Source organism: Rhinolophus ferrumequinum, chromosome 7 (genome assembly GCF_004115265.2).
Source record: "Rhinolophus ferrumequinum isolate MPI-CBG mRhiFer1 chromosome 7, mRhiFer1_v1.p, whole genome shotgun sequence".
Classification (NCBI taxonomy): Eukaryota; Metazoa; Chordata; class Mammalia; order Chiroptera; family Rhinolophidae; genus Rhinolophus; species Rhinolophus ferrumequinum.
The window spans coordinates 88,991,672-89,007,956 of NC_046290.1; positions in this window are offsets into that span (position 1 = coordinate 88,991,672).

The window sequence follows — 16,285 nt, forward strand, 5'->3', positions numbered from 1 at the left end:
ATAAATTCTCACTACACTTGTAGTTGCACAAGATGGAAAAAATTTTCATTAAATGTTGATGTTTATCAAAGCAAATGAACATATGTACTTTTAAAAGCCAAGTAAGACAGTAAGCCTTATGACAATAGATGGCATCCCCACTCATACACCGCTACCCCCAATTTCTGCTTTCAGGGGAAAAGATTATCAACTGTCGGCTCTTCTGCTATATTTCTAAATAATCTGCTTATTTAAATAATTTGGCTCTTTCTTGATTTTACAGATATTAGCTACTGATTTACAACTCAGAAGGGTAAGTATTTAGTTTTCTTTTACCACCACTCACCCTCTGTGCCCATAATTTCCATCTCCCGTCATTTCCAATATAATATAGCATAATTTTTCCTTAAATCAATATGAAGTGTCTACATTCCTTTGATTACGTTAATATTGTCATCAGCTGAGCTTGTAGTACAGTGATATCCTACTTCTTGCAAAGCTGTTTTTCCTCTTGGAGTTCATAATGAATTTTTTATATTTTTGCTCATTCATACATACTTATTACTAATAATCATCAAATTCTTCAGGTTTATGAACTCCTCCCAGTAAAATAATGAATCGAGCACAAGAGATAATCTATCAATCTCCTTTTCTCCCCAAGTGATATCTCTTTTTGAGTATTTGGTGCTGCAGTGTTTGTTATCTATCTAGACCAGGTGCGCAGCTGTCATCCTGGGCTTCTTGTCACATTAAACCTGCGAATTCTTTTTACTTTGCTCCTATATTAAATCTCTCTCCTGGATACCATATCTTTCTGGTTTTCAGTTTACTGTTGTATTGGTGGAGCACACCCTACGAAGAAAAGATTATTTACAGGCAAAATTTCTGAGATCCTTAATCTGAAAATGCTTTTGTTTTACCCTTACATTGTCTCCTAGCTTCTAGTCTGAGGCCGTTATATTTTCTTATCGTTTTTGTACTTGACCTCTTGAAGGATTTTTTTCTTATTAAATTTATTGGAGGGACATTGATTAGTAAAATTACATGGGTTTCAAGTATACATTTCTATAATACATCATCTATATATTACATTGTGTCTTCACCACCCAGAGTCAGTTCTCCTTCCATCACCATATATTTGATCCCACTTTCCCTCTATCACCCACCTCCCCCCTTACCCTCTGGAAACAACTAAACTGTTGTCTGTGTCTATGAGTTTTTGTTACTTTGTTTGTTTGTCTTGTTCGCTTACTGTTTTTAGGTTTATATCCCACATATGGGTGAGGTCATATGGTTCTTGACTTTTTCTGTCTGACTTACTTCTCTTAGGATAATAATCTCAAGATCCATCCATGTTGTCACAAATGGCAATATTTTATCTTTTCTTATGGCCAAGTAGTATTCCATTGTATATACATATCGTATTACATATACACATGTATATATATATATATATATAATATGTGTATATATGTACACATGTATATACACATATATAATATATATGTACACACATATATAATATATGTACACATATATACATGTATACTTTATATATATGTGTGTGTGTGTGTATATATATATATATATATATATAAAATCACATCTTCTTTATTCATCTATCGAAGGTCACTTTGGTTGTTTCCATGTCTTGGCCACTGTGAATAATGCTGCAATGAACATAGGGGTATGTATGTCTTTACAGACAAAATGCTTTCAGATTTTTTAGGTAGATACCCAGAAGAGGGATCACTGGGTCATATGGTAATTCTATTCTTAATTTTTTGACGAACCTCCATACTGTTTTCCACAGTGACTATACCAATTTACATTCCTACTAACTGAGTATAAGGGTTAGGATTTTTTAATCTGCAATGTCTGGAATTTGTTATGAAAATTTGTAACCAGACAGAAAAGTTGAAAGGATTTTACAGGAAATACCTATATACTCTGGCTTGAATTATAACATTAATGTTTTACTGTACTTGTTTTATCACATATCTGTCCATCTATTCATTCTTCTATCCATCCATCAAACCACCTTGCTTCTGTGACGAATTTAAGTAAGTTGCAGAAATTAGTATACTTCTCTCCAGATATTTCAGCATGCATCATCAACTAAAGTTCAATATTTGTTTACAGTTCTCGTTTTGTGGTAAAATTTTCATATGATGAAATGCACAAATATAAAGACTACCATTAGGTAACTTTTCTGCAATCCAAACTGCTATCAAAATATAGAACATTATCATCACCATAGAAAGTTTTGCCATATCTCTTCCCAGTCAATACCCATCCATAATCCCTTGAGGCAATCATTGTTTTGATTTCTTTGTCATCATAGATTAGTTTTACCTGCTCTAGAACTTCATATAAATGGAATCATGTGATATTTATTCCTGAGATTCTTAATTTTTTTTTTTTTAATTCTCTGTATGGTGGTTTTGAGATTCATCCATGGTGTTACTAATTTCTTTTTGTCACTGAGTAATTGTGTTAGTATGGATCCTCTGAGAAGCCGATGGAAAGACAGGATTAGATGTATAAAAGATTTGTTTAGGGAAATATTTGTGAAGGATAAAGGGAAGGGAGTCAGAGTAGGTAGGGATCTTGCCTTCAGACTGTCACGTGGGTCTGACATCTATAATGGAGAGGAGGCTGGAAGGTGGACTGGGTAGGAAGAGTCTCACTGCAGAGCAGCTCTGAGAAAGTTTCAGGTAGGTCAGTGGGGCATCCTCAAACCAGAGTTGCCTGTTAAAGGAGTCCCAAGGTCTCCATTATTACACCCACCATGTCATCAGCTAGAAGCAGCCATAAGAAGCATAAGGGTAGATCTAGAAGGGCAGCAGCTAGGGCTGTAAGAGAGTTATGCTTCCCCCAGCAGGAGAGGCGAGTGATGTCAATCATGACACCATTGTGTGGATCTAACACAATTTGTTTATCCATTCTCCTAGGGAGAGAAACTTAGGCTTTGTCCAGTTTTTTTTACTATTATGAACAAAGTTTTTATCAATATTCTTATACAGTTCATCATACATTTTTATTTCTCTACTCTAAATACTTAAGGGTGGAATTGCTAACTGACAAGCTTAGGTATATGTTTGCTTTTCCAAGAAATTGCCAGGGTTTATCCCAAAGTGATTGTATAATTGTTCGTTTCCACCAGTAATGTATGGGAATTATAGTTGCTCCATATATTGACCAACATTTAGTGTTTTTAACTTTAGCCATCCTGATGGATGTGTAGTCATATCTCATTGTCATTTTAATTTGCATTTCCCAGAGGTCTAATGAATACTGTTTCATGTGTATTTTGATCATTCATACATTTCCTTTCTGTAGAAGACCATTTGATTTTTACTTTACTGAATAGAATTGTCCATGGACCATACTGTCTCAACATGAATTCTCTTTCAAAATCTGTAACACAAAATTAAGAGTGAACAGAGAAGTTTTAGCATACTATATTCAAATTTTTAATGTCAGCTCTACACCTTTCTCTAAGAAATGATATAAATTTCATTTTTCAAAAATTGCCAGTTTTCTTTTTCTATGTGGAGAAATGTGTCAAACACCACTGTTGGTCTCAGTTTCCATCTGTTCAGTGTAGCAGGTATGAATCAGATTGGCCACACAGAGAATACTGCTTATGTGGAGGATAAGTCAGGACCTCTGGAGTGGTTTGTCTATAGAGCTCTGAGACGTGGTCCAGGTGGGGTTTCTGGCCCCAGTCATAAGACAAAGGCATTTGTATGAGTTCCTGTTTACTATAAAAGGAAGCTGTATGGTGTGTCCTATTGATAAAAAAAAAAAGCGCTTCCTCATTTCCTCTTTATTTAAACATTAACAGTAGGTAACGTCGGACCAAGGACATGGGTTTTAAGTCACAGAGATCTTGATTTAAGGCCAGAGCCATAACTTACCTACTTGTGACCTTAGGAAAGTGACTTAAATTTTCTGGCCATCATTTCTTTTCTTTTGAAAAGATAGCTATTGCTATGAAGCAAGTCATCCTAAAACATAGTGGCTTGACACAGTAACAATTTATTGTTTCTCATAAATGTGCAGTATGACTGGGAGGTTCTTCTGTTTAATAGAGGGTCTATGGGGACATTAGGATGGTTAGGAGGTCCAAAATGGTCTCATTTACTTGAACAGTAACTGGTACTCATCCCTGTCTGGAGCACAGCTGGGGTCTTAGTTATCTTCCACCTGGGCTTCCCTGCATGGCTTCTTGGGCATCCCCAGAATTGGGTTCCAAGGAGCATTCCAAGAAGGCAAGTCCTAATGTGCAAGCACTTATCAAGCCTCTGCATGCTTTACAAGGGCTCGTGTCCCATTGGCCACGGCTAGTCACATGACAAGCTCAGAGTCATACAGGAAGGACTCCTGGGAGGTGGGCTTCATCGAGGGTCATTGAAGTCTACCACAAATTTTCTTAACAATTCCTTATTCTTATGCTCTGCATATGTAGCCTTTTCTTTTTTTCTTGAGGGCTGTTTGTTATTCCTTCTACAATGTTAATTTCATATTCTTCTAAAAGTTTATTTTCTTCGTTTTTGGTCTTGATCTAATGTTTGAATAAAAATTTAAAGAAAGGTAAAGAAATTCAAATGCAATTTTAAGGAAATGTAATTTAAAAGCAAAAAAAAATTGATGGGACTATAAGGAGGTCTTAGTTTTTTTTTCTTATATTAGTCTTTATATATAGTCTTCTTATACATAGTCTTTTAACTTATATTAACATTTTAAATTATCTCAAGGTAAAAATCATAGGTATCTCTGAGAAAGCACGATATCTTGGTTTTTCTTTTTAGTATTTTTATTTACCTTCAAAACATTCAAGATGCTTGGGAAGAGTTTTATAATTGGGAATGGTGGTGAATTACTCCTTTCTTTATTTAAATTAATTTCTCATAAGTTTGAAATTATAGAATGGTGGCAATGAAAGATTTTTCTGAAAGTTTTTACCCTAATAAAAAGCCATAACCATTCACACTATACAATGGTAAAGGACTTTAATAATAATGAGTATCACTGTTTAAGCACATTCTATTTTGGGGGGGTGGTAAGTGATAGAGATAGTGGACATTGAGTACATGTAATTTAGTAGCAGGGTGTGAATGATTCAGAATGAAATGCATATCATATATATTTTAGATGTAACACTGGATATCCTAACCTCCCTGACCCCCGCCCACAAAAAAACCAAGCAAACCACTCTTGATTCAAATATCTGCCACTACAGCCTTTAACAAACTAAATTAATAGTATTGAATTTAAATTAACAGTAAATTGTAATGAAAAACCAAGGGTAGAGCAATTGGTTACTTTGACCAATTCAAGTCAATATCAACGACGCTGTGCTAACAAGTCATCCTTAAAAATGTGTGAGAATTCTAATTAGTGCCTCACTGCTAAGCTATGTATGGAAGCCAGCTGATTAAACACTTTTCTTTGGAATGCAACGTAATTCTTAAAAATCTTATTTTTCTATTCTTCTAGGAAAACCATTAGAATACAGAAAATTCCAACACTTACTGTTATGATTTTTACTCCCCAACTTCTGGAAAAACTATTTGTGCCCAAAAAATATATCAGAAATATCCAAACTCCTGGGGTGGTCTGTTTTCCTTTTCTGTAAAAATACACACACACACTCAAAACTATCTAACCTTCAGCATCAGGAGGGATGATCTATTTTGGGAAATTGGTTATAAAACCCTAAATGCACTGGATTTGAATAGCTGTGAGATAAATTTTAATCTCGCTAGTCAAACCGTGGCTTGTCATTGATGTCATTGGAAGTGATATAAAGTGTAGTAGGTCTACCACAATAAAATGTTCATTGTTTCTGAATTCCACTAATTTTTTGAATTATGAAAAACATTTTCTTCTAAGACAGTGATTGAGGTAAGACAGGACAAATTAAAGTCCATTTTTTGTGTGTATGAATGGGGACCTAGTAAATACAACTTTAATTTTACCACTTCTCTGTGAGTGGGTGGTCGTTTCCTCCTTTTTTTTTCCCATGAACTGAAACGGTATTTTTCAGGGGGTTTTTTTCCTAGTTTTTTTTTTTTTTTTAAAGTTAAAAAAAAAGTTAGAACCCAGTGTACTCAATCACTATTCACTAAAATCGCATACCATATACATTACAGAGATATATTTGTCTGATTTCAAACTGCAAAGTCTTTTTAGTACTTTTAAATGAGGGAAAATTTTAACTTTTGAGTTAGTTACCAAAAACCCCAAAGTGAACACATTTAAAGGAAAAATCAACATTTGAAGAAATTCACAAATATACAGTCATTGTAGAAAACTTGTAAAATACGAATAAAAGAAAGAAAAAGCAATTTAAAAGCTCAGAAACCCATGATACACACTATTACTATTTTGGGATGTATTCACTAGGACTATTTTTAAGTAAACATATAAGGGATAGGACAACTTATTGAAATAATAATTTGTCTTTTGTTATTTTACTATAGGTAATTTTCCCTTCGATTTTCCAAGATAGTGGCCAAGTCTTTTTTCCTTACTGCAGGAAGTTAATAATGGCTATTGTGTGGCAGGGCCAGAAGTAAAAGTTGCCAGACAAAGGAAAACAATACCAACTGAGAGCTTTTTTGAAAGGTAGATTCATGGATCAGTGGAATCAGATTGTCTAAGGAGAGAACTGGGTGACACTGGGGAGCAAAAAAGTTTTGAGAGCTTCTCCTAGGACCAGGTATGAGGATAGGTGTACAACACTTTCTGCATCCTGCTGTCTCCCAGGATTGTCAAGGTTTCTGGGGGACTGGGTGGGTGGTGTCCCTCTGGGGTTGGGTACCAAGTTTTGTGATGTGGTGTCCTGATACTGATCCCTGGGCATCTAACCAGCAAAGCTTCTGACTTCAAGGCACCAGGCAGGATTGGACAATGAACACGTCCCCAGTGGCCCATTTCAGCTAGAAGCTAAGGGGAAACTAGAGAGCAAGGGGAATTTTCCCTATGTCCTAGCCTACTTGTGCCTCTGGGATTCTTGCGTAAGCCTAAAGATTCTGAAAGAAGTCCACACCAACTTGACAGAAATAAAAACCTCCCACCATTCAAGTAGGTGGGCATTTAGAGGAAATACTATGTTTTCAAGACACACAGTAATGTGACATTTTAGAGTAAAATTCTGAGCCACTTAACGCGTCCACCTAGAATTGCACACAGGATGGTTCATAACCTGCAGAACTGCAAACATTTGATTTGGTGCCCAAATAGTGACCACAATGGAACTTTCTTCCATCTGAGGGCTCCTGGAACAATTTAAGTTTATTTAAAGAAAATAAAGAAATGGCTATTTCTTGAAACCGAGCACAGTGGGTCAGAGTAGTCAAGTCACGTCTTAAATAGTTGCAGAGGTTCAAGTCATGTCTCTGCAATTACTATCAATGTGACCTTGGACCAGTGTCTTAGTCTTTCTGTTACTTGGTTGTTTTACTATAAGATGAGATCGATAACAGTATCTATGTTATAGGGTTGTTGTGAGGAATAAATGAGTTAGAACAGTTAGAACAATGTCGGGCATGTAGTAAGTGCTCAGTAAACATTAACTGTTGGTGTTAACTTCTGTGGTTGCCTAGACTTGTTCCCACTACTTGTGATTCTACACTGGGATTGCTGAGCGTGTGCTGCAGCTCACATCTGCTCCAAAGACTCACTATAGCCACCAAAAGAGCTTTATTTGAATCAGTATTTTTGCCATTGTTGGGCTGAAATGAAGCTGACTGTCAGAGGCATTCTGGCTTCTGGATCCATTAGTTGATCGTAATGAGATTGAGTTAGAGAGGATCTTATGGAATATTTAAAAACCTCTCTAGGCTACAGGGTGATCTACGGAGGGTAGAGGAAAGAAGGGGAAGCAAATGCAGCCGTTTTAGTATTTGCCTATGAGATGACTTTCTCTGGGATTCTTAGATTACAGTGGTCCCCCTTATCTGTGGTTTTACTTTCCGTGGTTTGAGTAACCCACGGTCAGCTGCGGTCCGAAAACATTTAATGGAAAATTCCAGGAAAAAAACAGTTCATAAGTTTGAAATTTTGCGCCATTCTGAGTAGTGTGATGAAATCTCCCACCATCCTGTCTCTCTTGGGATGTGAATCATCCTTTTGTCCAACGTATCCCACACTGTGTAAGCTACCCGCTTGGTAGTCACTTAGTAGCTAGCGTGGTTATCACATCAACTATCTTATAATCACAATGCTTGTGTTTAAGTTACCCATATTTTACTTAATGGCCCCAAAGTGCAAGATTAATAATGCTGGCAATTTGGGTATGCCAAACAGAAACTGTAAAGTGCTTCCTTGAAAAGGTGAAAAGGTGAAAGTTCTCAACTTACAGCGTTTCATAATTTCATATCATCACCGGAACAAGGGTGAGTATTTTGAAAGAGGGAAAGAGAGAGACCACATTCACATAAGTTTTATTATAGTATAGTGTTATAATTGTTCTATTTTATTATTAGTTACTGTTGTTAATCTCTTAGTGTGAGTAATTTATAAATTAAACTCTATCATAGGTATGTATGTACAGGAAAAAACACAGTACATATAGGGTTCGGTGCATCCACTGAGGGTCTTAGAACATAGCCTCCATGGATAAGGGGGGAACGACTGTACAGAAGAAATGTAGAAAGTGAACTCTAAGAGCTCCATTTGCACTTTGAATTTCCACAGAAACAAAAACTCTTTTTGGAAAGTGAGGGGTGCCCAGTGGCTGCTGTTTGAGTCCAGGGGTAAAAACACACCAGATGTGCTGCGGGGGGCTTGGATTAATATACTGGACCAAGAACTGAGGGAGATTCTGCTGAGGTAGCATAGGTTCAGGCTGAAGAAGGTTACTTTCTAGTCCCTAATTTTCAACAATAATTCCCCCCTTTTCTCAGTGTCTAAGTAGAAGAGCGTTTATTTCTACTCATCACTCAGCAGTTCAAAACTTGAGAGTCCAACTTTTGTAAGCAGAGAAATTCTCTTGGGTTCCCCCTTTTGACTAGACTTTGAAGCTTATCTCTTATTCTTGCCTGTGAACCCTAGATTCAGGCAGCGTCTGGAAATTGTTTACTTTTCTACCAGCTCATCTGAGCTTTGATGAAGATTTAAATTTTCTCTTTATCTAAGACTTTCAGCTTATTTCAATGAAAGGGTGATCCAGGTACTTAGCCTACTATATCAGCAGAATCCAGTGTTATGTATTTCTCTTAATGTGTATAGGAAATCATATAACTAGTACATTAAATCTGTGATTTTTACTAATATTTTATGTAGTCAATATTTGTTAAAATAAGGAGTGGATCTAAAATTGATTAAAAAGTGGAATGCAGTTCAGGCATAGATCATGAAGACAGCAAGCCCCATGGCTATTATATTCACAAATGTCAAGAGGAGGTTTGCACTGAGCAGATTCGGAGAGTACGGGGGTGTGGGAGACAAAGTTGACATAGTCAAAAGATGGCAAATGAAGCCAGAGCAGCCACAATAAGAACAGAAAGATCAGCAACATTTCTCAGGTCGGGTAGACAGGCAAGCTTCAAAACTTCAGAATCTTTATCAGGAGTTCACACGGTTTCAGGTGATAATATGAGTCATTGAAGGTCACCTCAGAACTTCTGGATCCTCAGCTGTCGCCCCCAAGTCCACCGTAAATATGGAAGGCTAGAGCCATTTACTGGTAGGTTAGTTTGGCTGTGTGCTGGATGCCACCTCATCGTGACATAGGTATGTCTTGTCAGTTTTAGTGTTGTAAAATACAGATGGGACAACAAAGTACATTTTAGTACCAAACACTCAAACCAAGAACACAGGTCACATTTATCACCTCCTCTCCACTGCAGGCTGGCCAAATCTAGTTCAAGGATGCTTCTGAACTCGGTGCTGTGGCATGAGAATAAAGATCAGTTGCTCAGACTTCTCTGGCCTTATATGAATAACTGAAGTTTTGGAAACACAAGTCTGGTAGAAATAGAGTTTGCCAGGAATTATGGATTTCAGGCAGGATCTCAAAAGAAAAACTTAACTCATTCAAATTAGTATAACTTAAGGAGAGTTTATGTATAAAAGGGACTAGTTACAAAGATGTGTATATGGTGGTGGTGGTGGGAAACATAAGAGAGAGTGCAGAAACCTGGAGTTAGTAGAAAGAAGCTTTCACCACTCCTACAGCTAAATAGACAAGGTGAAGAAGATATTAGCAGAACCCAGAAGGAGAGAAGGTCTCAGAGAGCTGACACCTGTAGTGGAAAAGTGACCTTCTGTCAAAGGATGCAGGCTGCCCAGGGTGAATTAATTTTATAGCATGGAAATTGGGGAAATGAATATTTTGTCCTTAATTTCCTCCCACTCTCAGTTTCCTTTTGGCCAAACCAAACTGGGAGCCAGAGGACTTGGGAGTCCATTGATATAATCCATGCAAGTCAGCTTCTCCAGATAATGAGCAAGGTGGAGGAAGGTGGAGAGTCAGTTTGGAGGAGAAAATAAGTGAAAGATTTGTGGCATGCCAGAAGAACTGAACTCTAATCCAAGATTAGTCAATAACGACACCAATTTGTAAATCAACTGAAATCTCTAATGCTTCACAGGCATATTCATCAGTAAAATTTCTACACTCTTATTTCAAGAATTTATTCAGTGTGCCAATCATGCTAATTTTCTTCACATTTTGTAGTTTAGTCTTTCTAATTTCACCTACTTTATTCTCTTTGGATGTTATTCTGATTATAGGTCTTTCAAAACTTTTCCAAAATATTCTAGTTTTCCAGGAACTCTGCCACCGGTCTATTTTTTCCTCCTCAAAATTTTTGAACTGTCTTGGATAAAACCCATGTGGGCAGAGTACTTATTGATATTGGGTCATGCTAACTCATTTATCACTTCTGTTTTACTGACTCTGAACTCAGTGCAGTGGAGTGTGAAGCCAATTCAGAAGAATGTTCACTAGGGTTTTACCCTTTTCAGGAATCATGTTGGTAATGTTTGTATGGCAACATATTGATGTATATAATATACTTAGGAGTATAAACAAATAGTATATAACTCTAATGTACTTTGGAAAATTTATTTCATAATCAGATTTTTAAACCTTAAAAAATGTAATTATTGCACTATGTTGGGTTTCTGATGAGGAAATAGGTTAAATGAAGTGGCACCAATATGTCGTGTTTTGAAGAGAATCCTATAAAGAGGAGGCCCAAGGATGCTAATATTTTTTGATCACTTACTGTTACCGATTCTGGGTTTTTAGGCTTTTTATGCAATAGAAATTGACGAGAGGCCAAGTGGGAGTCTCAGACAAGGTTTATCAAGGTTTATGCTCCAGATCAAGGGAGACAGCACATAAGGGGAAGTTCTCCAGCTGACTCCTCAAAAGGAGCCACTGGGGACATTGTATAGGGCAGAGTGACGCAGGGCTTGACGTCAGCTGGAGTGATCCTTCTTGCTTGTGAGGCTTGCCCAGGCGTAATTGATGCCAGGGTCCCAGCGCATGCTCAGTGGGCCCAAGATGGCGGTGCTGCTCGCTACCGCCACCCTGGGAAGACTGTGTAGTGGTCAACTCAGGGTTCTGTACGCAGGCGGAGGTGGGGGTCGACGGCCTTGGGTAGGCTTGCAGTTGCAAAGCTGCTTATCTTCGCTGCCACCTAAAGTAGCTGAACTGAGTGGTGCTGGATCTGGCAGATAAGGGAGTGGAGCTGAGCCCTGTCCCTGTTGTCTCATTACCATAGGCCAGTTCATGTGTGAGATATTTACGTAACACATGGCATTTAATTGGGTCACAAAAACATTACAAGTCAGCTCATCTGTACTGACAGAAACATTCGTTAAGCTTTCAGAAAAATATTAGATACAATCTGTAAGGCCTTTACAACTAAAGTAAATGTTTGAAGGTAGGAGTCTCTCTACCGGGTGGAAGCCCAAGAGTCCAGTTAATGTTTTCAATAGAATATCTATGTGTTGTGCAACACTTGTAGATGGGAAGTCCCCTGGACAACAGTAGAGTGGCCTCAAGAGTGCTCTCCCTGTTTTCCTTTATGGTTCTTTCAATCCATCTCTATACTACCACCTGTGTTCTTTTGAAAAATTCAGCCTAGCCACGTTGCTTCTTTACTTAAAACTTTAATTTCAATAATTGTGGCACTTAAGCTAAAATCTGAATCCTCAACATGCCCTTATAAGGCTTTGAATGACCTGACTTTCTACTTCTTTAGCTTCATTTCACATCATCCCCTACTTACACGACCATTGCCTAAATCATTCTTACCAATGTCTTTTCTGAAAAGTTCCTGTGCTTCTTTCAAACTTTCCTTCGTCAAGGAAGTCACTGTTTGCCTCTCCCACCTCAGTAAGGCTCCCAGTAAGGCTATTCTCTCTAAAAGCATCTTTCAGTTTTCTTTCAGATTCCTTACTGCAGTTTGTAAGTATATATTTGTTTCTCTGATTGTTTTTCTAATGTCTGCCTTTCCCATTAGACTGTATGTTCCATGAGGTATATTTTGTTCACTGTTGTATCTCTATATGTGGCACAAGGCTTAGTACTAACTAGGAGGCGCTCAATAACTTGTGCCAAATGAATGAATGAATGAATGAATGAATGAATGAAATACAGTCCCTGCCCTCAAGGCATTTCATTTTAGAGGATGCAATGTAAAGATTATCTCTGCAGTGTGGTAAGTGCTGGAAAGAGGGCACACACATTAGTATACACAGAGCAGGTCACCTCAGTAAGGCTCCCAGTAAGCCTACTTGCAGGTTCAAGCCTTTGGTCCCTTGGAGAAAAGAATGAAATTTTTCTTTTCAGTGAATACCTTATTGAGTATGCGTTAACTCAGCCAGTAACAAGGGACTGAATGGCGGGTGGAGTTATTCAAAGGTGATGAGGACACTGTCACAGCCTTCCAGGCATTTGCGTCAATTTACATTCTCAAGGACTAGGTATAAAGGTAAATAAAATGAAATGCAAAATGTAATTAGGATCAAAACAGAAGTATACATTAAGCTGTGTGGATATTAAGGCCCTCCCCACCATCACACTGGGAGTGATTCTTGATGGAGGAGTTCTTTGAAGTTAAAGTATCAGCAGGACCTAGGTGGTGAGGCTGGGTAGTGGAGTGTAAAGGGAAAGATGCATTCTATGCCGAAGAAGCTAGATAAGAAAAGGTACACAGTCAGGATACTATGGGGATGGTCGGAGGGAATGAGTTGAGTATATGAGTCCTTAAAAGCAGAGATCCTTCTCAGATAATGGTAGAAGAGGAAGGCAGGAGAAGTCAAAGAGATTCAAAGCACAAGAACAATTCAATGCACCATTGTTGGCTTTGAAAAAGAGGCTGCCAGCCACAAAATGTGGGCAGCCTCTAGAAACTGAGAATGATCTCCTGTCAACAATCAGCAGGGAAACAGGACCTCGATTCATGCAGTCCTACGATTGCATGAAACAGAGTTCTGCCAACAATCTGAAGGCTACTGGAAGTGGATTTTCCCCCAGAGCCTCCCTGTAAGAGAGAGGTTGGCTTAGACCTTGACTTTGACTTTTTGAGACCCAGAGCAGGATCCCATCTGAGCTCTCCTGGATTTCTGAGACAATAAACAGGTGTTTTAATCTGCTGAATTTGTGGTAATTTGGGATTATGCATCAAAAGAAAACTAATACGTGGCATACTGTGGATGGCTTTAAATGCCAGATCGAGATGGGCATATGTTAATGGGTGAGTAGCTAAGGAAAATGTCATCAGAGTCCGGCAGCTTTAGGTTTCCAACTCTGACCAAGGTACAAACTAATACAATCAATCATCTGAAGAAACCATGTGTCTTCCTCCTCCTCTCTTGTTTAGTAGTGACCATGGATACAGATGGTAGTCAAGGCACAGAAGGAAATCTCTTTGGTTCTCCCATAAGCTCATTCTGTAGGATTTGTCCCCCCATTTTGAGTTGAATTTACTTCATTTTGGAAGGTCTGTTGAAGCTTAAGCCTGCATCACATTTCTCTTGTGAAAAAATGCCTAAGGGCAATGAAAGAAAATAAAACATTGGGATTTTGAGGGCCTTGCAAGCATGACTCATTTTATTCTGGGTTTAGGGAATACTGCCTGCCCCTCCCAGAACAATGTAAATCCTGAACCTCCAGCATGACTTTGGAAGGAGAACCAAGGTCAGCTGCTTTTCAGATTTTTACTTTATCTCCCAGTAGTTCTCAGTTATATTGTAGCTGCTACACCATGCTGATTTCCAGGAGTTTGTTCTTCTCTACCCCTCTGCTCAAATATGGACAAAAGCTCTTTCTCTTGTTTGCATTCACACAGTTTAGACAGGCTGGAGCTTCAAAATGGACAGGGGAAAAATGAAAAATACACAGAAGGTATAAGCAATATAGATATTTTTGCATGCAAGTCACATGTTTCTGAGTCAGTCACTACAGAGTGCTCCACTTTGCAGACTGTGTGGAGACGTGCAGGCAACCATAGTTCTAGGGAAGTGTACTCACTTCCTGGCCCAGAGCCACATGTGCCACTATCCTAATGCCTGCCACTGGGCATGGTCCTTTAAACACAGTGGTATAAACATTGTCTTATAAACATATTAATCTTTTGTTTAAATTAAAGTTTATTGGGGTGACAATTGTTAGTAAAGTTACATAGATTTCAGGTGTACAATTCTATATTACATCATCTGTAAATCCCATTGTGTGTTCACCACCCAGAGTCAGTTCTCCTTCCATCACCATATATTTGATCCCCCTTACCCTCATCTCCCACCCCCCACTCCCCTTACCCTCTGGTAACCACTAAACTATTGTCTGTGCCTATGAGTTCTTGTTTCTCATTTGTTTGTCTTGTTCTTTTGTTGTTTTTGGTTTATATACCACATATCAGTGAAATCATATGGTTCTCTGCTTTTTCTGTCTGACTTATTTCGCTTAGCATTATACTCTCAAGATCCATCCATGTTGTCACAAATGGTCCTGTTTCATCTTTTCTTACCGCTGAATAGTATTCCATTGTTGTGTATATATTCCACAACTTCTTTATCCATTCATCTATCGAAGGACATTTTGGTTGTTTCCGTGTCTCGGCCACCGTAAACAAAGCTGCAATGAACATTGGAGCACACGTGTCTTTATGGATAAATAAACATGTTAATCTTAATGAACAAAGATTTCATTGTTCTCTTTTCTGATTATAGAAGCATTATTTGTTTGTTGTATAACACTTGAAAACATATTAAATTATAAAGCAGAAAAAATATCCCATAATCTCACCATCTATTTACTTTACACATGGACATATTTTTTTAAATGGAGAATATTTACTGTTCAGTAATTAGCTCTCTTCTCTTATTACAGTTAAGATAGCTTGACCTTTCTTCCAACATCAGGCTCAGGAGAGGTGGAATGCCTTCTGCCTCCCAGGCAGTCTCAATTCTTACATCGTAAGGTCAAGAGTCCAAGACATCATTCATCATCTACCTGTTACGCCTCCTGTCTCGTACCACAGGGGTCTGGCTTTGTTGTGATGGGTGTTAAAGCAGAGGATGCAAGCACTTAAATTTAGCTAGCATAATGATGAAGACAGTTGAATTTCAATACTTCCAGGTAGGAGTCTATGCTGCCAGATTCACACATTTATTTCACCTCCGTGGCTCCTGTGGGCATTTCAGATTGTGACCATCACCTTAAGGAGATAATTGTAATCTACAATAATAAAATAACCAGTCTTTTTATAACATGAGTTATATAAATATCTAGTAGCAGATTGTTCCCTTCATATAAACCCATTCTATTATATATTAGGGAAAAATAAAAATAATGGCCCATTATTGAAGAAGAAGGCCACAAATATGGTACAGATATGGCTCAAATTTGAAGGCTGTGGAGTGGTCCTCCTATTCGTATGCCTTCAAAATTCTCTATCAACTGCCAACAAAGAAAGTTTTCATGTTCTGTAGGTCTATGTTAAAATACTAATGACTGTGGATGAGGTAACACATTGAGGTACTGATATTATGTCAGTAAATGTCATCTAGCATAACAAAGTAGGCTGGAGGAAATGGAACCCAGGATGAAAAAAACAGAGAAGAAAAGGTCCAGATTGTAGTGCCCTGTCTGGGTTTACATCCAAGCTGAGCCTCACAGTGAGGAAATTAAAGAGGGGAAATTAATGAAGAGAAATGATCAAGAAAGCTGAAATAAATTTCACCTACTACACTATTTTGTTGGAACTTAGTTCTGCTTCCCAGGCCTCTCCAATGTGTTCTTCGGCCTTTCTGGTCAAAAGAATCATTATTTCAC